This window comes from Euprymna scolopes, chromosome 3 (genome assembly GCF_053919585.1).
Source record: "Euprymna scolopes isolate OS-2025 chromosome 3, ASM5391958v1, whole genome shotgun sequence".
Taxonomy (NCBI): Eukaryota; Metazoa; Mollusca; class Cephalopoda; order Sepiida; family Sepiolidae; genus Euprymna; species Euprymna scolopes.
Window position 1 is genome coordinate 143,898,974 of NC_136484.1, and position 12,307 is coordinate 143,911,280.

The 12,307-nt window shown below is 35.8% G+C and overlaps 1 protein-coding gene and 1 pseudogene across 2 annotated transcripts in view; one reads left to right on the forward strand and one right to left on the reverse strand.

The window, feature by feature from the left end:
* Nucleotides 1-12,307, reverse strand: part of LOC145259675 (regulating synaptic membrane exocytosis protein 2-like) — a 602,608-nt gene that overhangs the window by 558,371 nt on the left and 31,930 nt on the right. The window lies entirely within an intron of this gene.
* Nucleotides 9,897-10,022, forward strand: LOC145264015 (U2 spliceosomal RNA; annotated as a pseudogene).

Genomic DNA, 12,307 nt, shown 5'->3' on the forward strand with positions numbered 1-12,307 from the left:
AATGCATTGTAAAATTTGTTTCATTTCGAAATGACAGTAAACGATATTTTTTTCCGTTAAAAACGAGGAAAAGTTATAACTGTTGCATAAGAATGAATGTTTTATGGTAATTTCAGAGTAAATGTGGTATTATGTAACTAATCACTAGGGCAAGGACAACAGCATATTCTTTTCATTGTTTTGACTCTCAAGTGTGTATCTGTTGATATCTAAAATGCTTTTATATAGAGTGATGTGGTTCTCGGTTGATTAACTGTTTAAGTGTGTCGAATAAATACTCGAGAGTGAAAACAATGAAAAGAATATGCTGTTGTCATAGCCATACTAATCACTATTAATCCTTAACTGTGTGCCGTCCATAGATTGGAGAGTTCTTTACTTCTTCCGACCCGCCCTCTGTAAGTTCAACACTTTCGAGTTATCACATTATCTCATATTTCTCTATAATAATCGACCTATGCAACTATCCATCTATGTTTATATTACTTCGAAATCTAGTGGGAAATTCCACTTTTTTGTGATATTGCCTCTTTCTAACAGAAGAGTGATTATTAGTTTTCGCTACTCTATCGTTATTTTCATGCTTAATGTTTGGCTGGGCTACAATCTTTGCTTCGACCCTATTAAACATTCACAACAAAAACTCGTCTACAATCACTGTAAATAATGTTCGTTTATTGCTCTGTGAAATCAAAACTAAACGGAACTTCCATGAGCTAAGGTTCTTTCCTAGGACAAATCATCGAGTGGTCGTTGGGTTTTGATAAGCGGTAACTCCTTAGTACGTAAACACTACTATTCAATTACATCAAATATGATTCTAGAAAATGTATAAAGCTTATGGCTTAAGCTTAAGGGATCTTAATAAAGAATTGAAATCCAGGGCATATTATAATTTTTAAAAGGAGAGGTTGTGACCCTATTATGCGATAAAGTCGTTTACAATAAAAAACAAAGAAACTGAAATTTGAAAAATGTTTATTAACTGATTACTAATACATAAAAATGCCACTTAGGTAAAAGCTATCTGGATTTTGCTGTGGGCTTCCGTCCCGCTTTGCTGCCTTAGTTTGAAACAAAATTGAACTAAATATAATCCATTTTACTCAAGCTTACGCCTTGTAGCTGTTTTTCCACATTTATAATAATTGGTTAATTACTTTAATCCTGTAAATACAAATATGTAAACATATACACATATCTAACTGTATATAGGGAGGTTGTTTTATATCTATCTATCTATCTATCTATCTATATATATATATATATATATATATATATATATATTCTAACTCTCACTATAGATGTTCTCAGATGCTGTAAAATGTTCTGCTTTGAAAGTTTCTTTCCTCAAACCGCTTGCCTAACCAAATTCTCTATTTTCTATTTCTTTACTGTTCTAGTATACAGAAATTTAAATGTAAAGCGAATAAACACCTTGTTGGCCACAATCGTGTCCAGATTGTCCCTATAAATAAGATACTAATTACAGTCACGTTTTACACATGAACAGCAATATGCTTTGTTTAAGACTAAAAAATATTTCTTTTTAATTCATGATTGTAAAATGAATAATCACTACTGACAAGGTTGTGTTCATTTCAAACCATATACAAAAGATATTCATATTTAATGGATTTCGGATCAGTTACATTGAATTAGTCTATTTTATTTGGAAATGTGGAAACTTAAATTTGATTTATAAAGTAAATCCGTAATTAATGAATGAATTCTTGATTTAATGATTTTCATCAATGGCGTACTGTTGGTTTACGACCAAATATCAAAGAGACCACAGAATTAATAAATGACATATTAATTGAATTGTTCTAATTGAGACTGCGAATACGTAACATGGTTCACCCTGGAGAAAATTGGTTTTAAAATATAATTAACAGATATGAGTTTATTATTTATCTTCAGCATAACATTTCGTATCGGAAGGAGAGATTAGCAAATTGCAGTTGGGATCAACCACAGGAAATTAGATCATGTTAAAAAAAATAAGTTATAAAAATGGAATTCTTTAGAAAAAAATAAGAAGAACGTTTATTATGTTGGCAACTAAGTTCCTGCTGATGATTAAAAAATGTTAATCGATCGTGTTTTACGATTTTTTTAAATATATTTTTCCCAGAATTCTCTTTTGATATCAATTTGGATATTTTTAGTTAATTATTAATACTTTCGGCTTATTTTTAGATCATTTAAATGGAATTTAAAATTTCAAAATATAACATTTACGACACCTATTTTTTGTGCTTTGACTTTTTTTGTATTTACCAATAAGAAAACGTTGAAAATTTGAAACGAAGTTGTAAGCTTCAAGGGAGAATAGATTATTTATGAATTAGTTATTACTTTTTAAAAACCTATTAAATTCAAATTAAAAACGATAGGGATTAAGCTACAACAGAATGGGTAGATTTTGTATATAGTATGCAATACGGACAGATCATATCGTAATCATAGCATGACTAAAAGAATTAGTAATCATCTAATTAGGTCATTCGAAAATCATCATAAGTTTTTCTTTTGATTTCTACCAACGAACGTATTTCTAATTTAAGCATACAGTGAACAATGCGAGTTATGAAAAAGTTGTACATAAAAAAGGAGGATGCATTATTCATAAGCTAGTTGTTTTTTTTTAACCATTAACATTTAAATTTAAATAGCGAGAAGTTAGTTGCTCTTTTAATTGTGCTATATAACATGACTAGCCCGGCATTGCTCGGTCATAAAATACGCTTAAATATGACATTTTAATCCATGCAGATTTTATATACATTATTAAAACGTTCAATTTTCGATTATTATCTATGAAGTCACCTAATGGGACAAGAAGATGAGAAACGAAACAGCTATGAATTAGAAGAGAGAGAGAGAGAGAGAGAGAGAGAGAGAGGGGGGGGGGTATCTTATGCCGTCACAAGAAGAAAACGAGGAAAGGGTGATATAAAAGTTTTATAATGTCATCAAAGTACGAGAGGACACAGAAGTGAGTGAGAAAGAGAGAAAGAAAAAGAGAGAAGTAGTCTAGTATGATATCACAATATAAAACTGCAGAGCAACACGATGAAAAAATGTTAACGTATTTGAAATCAAAATAAAAACGCACAAAAATATTGCGAATAGAAAAATTTACCATCGTTGTAAAAACAGTTTTACATATATTATCAAATATTCATGAAAAAAGAATGTGAAATGAAAAATATTTATGAAGCCTTTTAGACATTTTAAAATGTAAAATATTTTACGTAATTTCTAAATATTTGTGAAAACCTTTTGGAAATTGAAACTTACAGTGACCAGCAAAAGTTTACAATACATATCAACTTCCTCAATTCCTAGATTCCTCAATAATTTTATGATGGTTTATCATGATAAAATGCGTAGAAGCTTCTAAAATGTTCAGGAATATGCAATAGTGCTGTGAGACTGGATCTCACCCCATAATGGACTCGTCCAGATCCTATATAATCAGCTTCTAAGGCTGGTATGGTGGAGCGAGATATCAACGGATATTGTACCTCGGAGAGCGAGATCTTACTGATATCTGCAACTACTACTATTCTCTTTATCTTTCTCTATATCCTTGTACCTTTCCTTAATATACTTGTAAACCACCTACTACGTGTTTTCCCGTGTCGTTCTTGTGAACCCAACTGAGCCCCACAACAAATAGACATCGAAGTAAGCAATTAGTAAAAGTATTGCGTCATTCTTTATCTAATGACTGTATTGTAAGCAACCACATCATGGGAAAGAATAAACAGATTGGTCAAGAGCTCAGAAAACGAATTGTAAGTCTTCATCAAAGTGGATTGGGCTATAGAAAAATATCTAAACAGTTGATGGTTCCATTGAATTCTGTTGGAACAATAATTCGGCGCTGGAAGTCTCACAAATTAACCCTTCCTTTGGCCAGATCAGGTCGTCCTCAAAAATAAACAAACGTGCTGAAAGGTTATTAACAAGGAAGGTTATGAATTCGCCTAGAATTAATTTTGGAGAGCTGCAGAAGGACTTAGAAACAGTGAAATTAAAGTTAGCAAACACACAATCAGTAGAACCCTTCACCTTAAAGACATCTTCTCTAGATCAGCAAGGAAAACTGACCTTCTTAAGCTAAAGCATGTTCGTGCTAGGCGTGATTTTGCAAATGAGTATGAAAGCAAGTCTTTAGAGTTTTGGCATAACGTGCTTTGGTCAAATGAGACCAAAAATGACTTGTTTAGCACTCCAAAAACACCGAACGTTTGAAGAAAAAAAGGCACTGAATACCAGTCAAAAAACACCATTCCAACAGTAAAATTTGGAGGAGGATCCATTATGATCTGGGATTGTTTTAGTGCAGGAGGTGTAGGAAAAGTGGAAATAATAAAAGGAAAAATGAATGGAGCACTTTATTGGAGTATCTTGGAGAAAACCGTAAAGAAAGTGTGAAGTGTGAAGTTGCTCAAATTGAAATCAGACTGGATCTTTCGACATGATCACGATCCAAAACACACTGCGAAACTCACACAAAATTGGTTTAATTAAAATAAAGTAAATGTTTTAAAGTCACCAAGTCAATTGCCCGATCTCACCCCTATGGAGAATTTATGATGAGAATTGAAATTACGGGTCCATAGAAAATAACCTTCAAATCTGCCAGAATTGGAGAGAATTTGTGTGGAAGAATAGAATAAAATAACACAAGACACATGTGAGAAGTTCGTAGGAGATTATTCAAAACGTCTGCATGCTGTAATGAACAATATTGGTTATGCTACAAAATACTAGATATTATTTTGTAAACGTGTTGTAAACTTTTGCGTTGTTAATTATTGAGTTTTCATTTCGCGTTGTGTTAAATTATTATTTTTTATTCTTCCCATTGTTCTTATCTTAGTGTCAATACATTTTCTATGTTTATAAACAGTTCATTACCATTTGGAAGCTAGAAATACAAAAACTGAGTTTTAAATGTGTATTGTAAACTTTTGTGAGCACTGTATATATATATATATATATATATATATATATATATATATATATATATATATATATATATATATGGACGGTACTTTGAGTAATTGTGTCAACTAGCTAAATTTGTTCTTTTGGCAACTAAGCATATAAAGAGCACTTTTTTTAATTGACGCAATTAACCCCGGATTTGGCGTAATTAACCCAAAGTAACTACTTAATTTACTCACATAACATTAATATACGAAAGTATAGATTTATGCGTAAACTTTAAGTATTTACTTCAAAAATGCTCAATACGTAGGTAGAGCTAGTTAGTAATTTATAAAATATATATGGCTATTAAGCTACACTGAATATTCCGCGTTTCATCCACTCTAGGACTCTTCATTAAACTAAAGTGGATGAAACGCGGAATATTCAGTGTAGCTTAATAGCCATATATATTTTATAAATTACTATATATATATATATATATATATATATATATATGTGTGTGTGTGTGTGTGTGTGTGTGTGTGTGTGTGTGTGTGTGAAAGAGAGAGAGTCTCTATGTTCATACATTATTACATATACGCTCTCACGTGAATTTGCGATACGCGAATCAAAAGTATTCAATACCATAGATAAAGTGTGTCATAAGATACTGCTAAATTCGATAAGTGGTATATGCTGAATCCAATAATCATTAACACCATAGAAAGTGCAAGTGTGTAATAATACAATATTACATTTGGTAAGTGGTATATGCTTAAACCCAAAGTGCTCAATACTATATAGAGTAGGTGTGTTTAATAAAGTACTATTACATTTGGTATGTAATGCATACTCAATAGCATAGATGAGCAGGTGCGTGTAATGATATAGTATTACATTTAACAGGTGAAGGTATAAGGGAATAAGATAGAAAGGAAATAGAGAGAGAGAGAGGGGGGTAGAGATTGAAATGTTAATAGAAAGATTGTACACACACTATTTAACTTTTCTGTTTTATTGTCCATTCTTCCGGTCAACGCCAAGTAACCAAGCTAAAATGTTACAGACAAACAGATAAAGCTTCTCGCTGAGACACGTGGACGGAACTAGAAAACGGATTCAGTTTCAAACGAAAACAAAGATCAAATCATTATCCGTTAATCTGTTTCAGAAAACAAAACGTTGTTTTTAAGGAGGGAAAGAGAATCCTTGGAAGAAGATAGATACTTGTTCGTAGAGCAATTGTGGATGGCGATTGAGAATAAAGGTTAAGCATTTAATCCTCAACCAGTTTAACTCTTCGACGCCGATAAGCAACCGGACACGCATGCGTAGTCGTTCACGTGTTGCCGTCGAAGTGTTCGCAGCTATTTTCTCTTATCGATAACCCATGACAGCTACTCAGAAGAGATAACAATCGTATGTTTTATTCTCGGTTCTGGATGGGGAATAATTTCCAAAATTGTTACGCAGGATATTCGAGAAGAGGATTAATAATACACATTGGGAAAATAAATGAAAGTATATCTAAAATGCTGTCTCATTATTTTGTTAAATATTGAAAAAAGCCTTGTGCTAGATTAGGACGGTCCTTAATGTCGGATGTTTTAAAGGAATTCACATACTTTTATGAACAAACACCAACCTTTAAGGAAGAGTAATACGCGAGGAGATATATTATAAAACAATTCAAATGAGTAACTTTCCAGGAAACAAGCAAAATTATGCTAGCTATGGATGTTTAATGTATATAAGACAGGAGTGAGGTATCAGGATTTACAAAACACCGGAGCGCGAAAACAACAGGACGGATCAGGCTGGTCTCATTTTCAGACTATCGTTTACTTTATTCTTTTTGCGTAGCGTTAAATCGTAAACCATCGTCATGAAATAATATGAGTTATGATAAAACTTCTATTAATGTGAAAAAAAACAGCCACTAAAACAATCTTATGGTTTTTATTAGTCACGTGCAAGCGACTCTATAAGTCACTCCGTCGGTCCGTCGGTCGGTCCGTCTGTCTGTAACACTTTTGTGTTTGGCATTTTTGGTTAAGATCAAAGGACTGTTGTTAATAGATGCCGTTCTTAGCTTTTTAAGCTTTTCTTGGCCTTTTGGCCAAGGTCAAAGTGTAGTATGTTTGCAGAGAGGTCTGTGTTCGAAATCCGAGTGAGAGAGGCTTAGGACTGCCTGATCTCCGGTGTCACAAGCACGCAGAGAGGTTGGCCTTTCTGAGGCGTTTGTTGTACGTAGACGTTCCATGGGTCCCTGCGGTTGGAAGCTCGTTTCCTAATCTCACACCTGACCCCTCGGTCGAAGATCGGCGGAGACCGATGGGGGAACAAACATTCTACGCCGAATGCCGGTCCGCACTTAGAGCGTTGCCGGGGACCAGTGTCCTCGAACAGTCTAGGAACAGGCTTTATCAGGAGCTAGTGGGGCGTAGCACAAAGGAACCGCTAGTGAAACGGACGGGGATGTCGTTAAAGGAGGTCCGCTCCCAGTGGAGTTGGGCGCCGGGACGGGACTTTCTTACAAACTCGGAATTTTCCCTTACCTGGCGACTTGTCCGGAACGCACTGCCCCTCCTTGAAGAACTCAACCTGTACAATGAAGAAACCCTGGTCTACTGCCTGCGCTGTGACGAGGACATGAGGGAAACAGCCGGTCATGCCTTTTTCCGTTGCAGCAGGCTCAAGACCCTCCTAGGGTACGTCAATGAGGTAGCAGCTCGCATCGATGCCAAGCGCTGGCTTGAACTCGACGAATCATATTTTGTGGAGAACATTGATCCGCCGCTGCCTAGGGAGAAAAGAATGGTTTTTCTAGCGATACTAGCAGTAGCGAGGATGTTCATATGGATCACACGCCTCAAGCGAGTCCGCGAAGGGATATCTTTTCCGGATCCTGATCTGATCGTCTACTTTAAACATCTGCTTAAGGTAAAAATCAGATGCGATTTGAAGAGGTTGCCTCGAGTGGTCTTTGACAAGAGGTGGGTGCATGACGCTAGCTTGTGCATCCGACGAGGCGCCAAGTTTGAATTCGTGTGACCACCATAAGCGTGGCACATGCGGTACTGGGTCCTACGGAGCCCATCCTGCTAAGTTAGACAAATAAAAAGTGCCTCTTGACTAGTGGTACAAACGAGATCCTCTCCCCAAATTTTTGTTTTTTTGGCACTAGAGAACCTTCTGAGGCTAACCTACCACTACCCCCCCCCAATTTCTTTGTTTTATCTCCCCCTGGTCAACCTCTACTCGAAGGTCGCCGCCTACCCCCCCATCTTCCCCTTTTTTTTGTTTTTGACGATTATTTATTTTTCCTCCCTACACCCGATAAGAATCCTTCCCAATCCCCACTAAGGATCTCCCGCTTGTTTTCGGTGCCCCGGAAAACAGTAGGTGATCTAACTTTCTAGATTAGCTCAGGGAGGGACCTTACTAACAATGCACTAGGAAATTTTATTTTTTGTATATTTTTCTAGATTCCCCACTACCCAACACGAACTGTTTTTCTTCCAAAATTCAAGAACTTTTTATTTGCCAATGAATTGAACTTTTTTCACACGCACACACATTTTAATTTTTAAAAAAATGTTACACACACACACACAGACACACACAAACCAATTGTAAATATATTCTTTTTTGCAAAAACGCTGGAGTTTTCATTAGTTAGTTTAGAGCCCACAGAGTGAATGAGGTATTGTGGTAAATGTTGCCAGTCAAGAGTAAAGTCGCCAAAGACTCCATTTTCACTCTAGTAACAAAGACCCTGCAACACTCCCCCACCCAGATCTTAAATGGCCTTGTGCCTAAATTTGTTTTGTAAATTTGAATTTCGCTTTTAATTTATTTTAATTTTACATTGAATTATTTTGATTGTAATTTTCACTTTCACGAAATAAATTAAATATAAAGATCAAAGTGTAGTATCTGTTCCGGCAAATACTGCAAGCAAAGACCATATGTAGGGGAAGCCCCACATATAAGACCTTGGTCAATGAAGGGGTAACACTTCATACCAATTGTCACTATCCAGCTCCCCTACTCCCCGGGGAGTTGGTCCCCATTTCCCCTTCACTTCTCACATTAAAAATCGGCCTTGTGCCTAATTTGCTTTGGGGAGAGCAAATAAATACCAACCCCATATATAAGACCTTAGGGGCAACCTTTCATACCAATTGTTACTATTCAGCTCCTATTTCCCACCCATCGGGAGCTGGTCCCCTTTTCCCTCCCCTCCATCCCTCTCTCTCCATATTAATAAAACGGCCTTGTGCCTAATTTGCTCAGTGGGGAAGCAAATAAATACCAACCCCACATATAAGACATTGGTCAATGTAGGGGCAACCTTTCATGTCACTATCCAGCTCCCCTACTCCTCGGGGAGTTGGTCCCCATTTCCTTTTCACTCCTCGCATTTGTGCCTAATTTGCTCGGTGGGGGAGAAAATAAATACCAATCTCACATATAAGACCTTGGTCAATGTATGGGAAACCCTTCATACCATTTGTGACTATCCTGCTCCCCTACTCCCCGGGGAGTTGGTCTTCATTTTCCCTTAACTCCTCACATAAAAATCGGCCTTGTGCCTAATTTGCTCGCTGGGGGAGCAAATAAATACCCTATTCTTGGCCTTTTGGCCAAGATCAAAGTGTGGTATCTTTTTCGGCAGATACTGCAAGCAAAGACCATATGTGGGGCAACCCACCATATAAGACCTTGGTCAATGTAGGGGCAAACCTTCATACCAATTGTCACATTAAAAATCGGCCTTGTGCCTAATTTTCTCGGTGGGGGAGCAAATAAATACCAACCCTTCGTACCAATTGTCATTATCCAGCTCTCCTACTCCCCGGGAATTGGCCCCGATTTCTCCTTCCCTCCTCACATAAAAAACGGCCATGTGCCTAATTCGCTCGGTGGGGGAGCAAATAAATACCCTTTTCTTTGCCTTTTGGCCAAGATCAAAGTGTAGTATCTGTTCTTACTACATGCTGTACTTATTGTGATATAAAGTGGGGCTCACTTTTCTGTATTAATTTAATGTAAAATGATCACCCACTTTACAAACATTTGATCTCAAAGCCATTCAAGTCATTCTCCAGATCATTTAAGTTGTTTTTGAAGAATTCCAGTTATTTTTAAGGTCATTCAATTCATCCTTAACTTCATTAAAGTCATTCTAAGTCAATTAGTTTTTATTTATTTAAGTTATTTCAGCCCATGTTTCGGTCATTTTAGTTTATCTTTAAGAATTTCATGTCAAGCCTACATTCACCTATTCATTCATTACACGAGAGCACACGACTAATGGCTATCGGCCTTATTATTGAACTACATTCTTTTTTACCAAAATCCTGGGTATATAGCATTACATAGATTAATGTTCTATGTATTCTCAGCCTTCTTGATAGCTTTTAAACCTAGGGTTACTAAAAAAAATATTTTCTACAACTGAACCTTTTGGCAACCAAATCAGTCTTTCTTGTTTTGAGAATGTGCAAAATCAACTTCACCATCTAGTGGGATATGATATTTTTTCTTCCATTAAGGCCGTTTCATGCAGAAGAGATGTTATTAATCTTTCCCTGCTCTATCGGTATTTCCATGGTAGATACTCGACTTTGCTCCAATCTACGATTCCCTTTATAAAACTTCTCAGCAAGACCTCGTCTTCTACCAACACTGCAAAGAACTCCTTATTTCCTTCTGTACCTAAAATCACACAGAACTTCCATGTACAAAGTTTCTTTCCAAGAACTTCCTTCCCATGGAACACGTTACAGTTTTAACAGAGCCGCTGACACTGATAGCAGCAGCAATTGCATTAAGATATGCAAATGACTAAGCCTGCTGCAGGAAGTGACGTCATAGCAGAGATAAATAGACACGGGTGTTCGGAGGGGTGGGCGAGACGTGACGAAAGAGGCACGTGTTCGAGACACGTGGGTGACGTCACAGCCGAAGTAAAAAGTCACACGCGACCAAAGAAGACGAAAATGTACTGTTTAAATATTTTGAAAAAAAAAATGCGATTTTGGAAATATTAGATATAAAGCCTTTAGTTTAAAAAAGAAAGTGAGTCGAGTTTTTCCTTCGTTCTGTTTTGTTGTGACGGGATATACAACGTGTTAGATCCATTAAAATGTAACGACACCGTTAAAAAAGGGTGTTTAACGTTACATCGCGGAAGTTTCTTCTTACAAACTACAAGAATCGTTTTCAAGACAAATGTCAACAAATATCTATCCAGTCGTCTTGTGGTTAATCATAATTCTCAATCTCCTCATAGTACTGTTTCATGATCCAAATGAAAATTTCACTAAACTTCATCCTAGAAAGGATATTGGGCTTGATAAGCCGAGCTTTGATTAGTTCAGAAACCCAATATGCATTATCTTTGTGGATAGTACAAACGTTCGCATTGGATAATAATGCCAATCGGCAATGCATTATGTAAACGATTCACGAACTGCTATAAAAATAGAATGTCTTAGATTCCATATTAGACCTTTGCTGGCCCATTCATTTAATCACATCAACAATCACAACTTTCGAAAAAAAAAAGGTAAGATTAGAATAATTATTGAATACTACTTGGTAACAATATATATTTCAAAGTTGCATATACAAAGACATACAAGAAATAAATGAACACCGTTATTACTATTCATAGTGAGGACTGCTATCAGGCGGTCCTAATTGACCTAATCGAGATCATATTGATGAAATTAGGCAAGATAATATTGGTTGTTTTTCTCGATGATGAATTAGACAATCAATCGATTAATAGTGGAAAGTGTAATTCCGAGGTTTATGGCGAATTGATGCTGATTAAACCCCGCCTTTCATCTTAACTTATAATATGGCTCCTCTTAAACTCTGAAACTTATAAAGCTTCCTTAAATTTTGTCATACTTAAATTGCAATATTAGACAAATATATCTATATCTAAAAAAATCAAAACAAAAAAAAAACAAATAAATGTCATTTAGTGTAAAATATTAATATTTCAAATTGTTATTGTTGTCTTGTACGGCTGTGGGTTCTAAACGCTGGTTATCAGGAGAAAACATTAAACATATATGAATTATTTTTGTGGGCTGTCTATTTACTTTCTTCATGTCCGTTTGAATAGAATGTCTTTTGCACTGGGTTATAAGGCACAATTGAATGGAAGTGTCTTGTAGTGAGCTTAATCCTAACGTTAGGAAGAAAAAAGTTATTATTTAGTTTAATGACCAGACATTGATTTGAACGTGGATTTCAGTCGCTGCTAATATGTTAAAAGTTATAACATCATCTAACATCTGAAGAATTAAAGCGCCAGTAAAGATTAACCAGATAC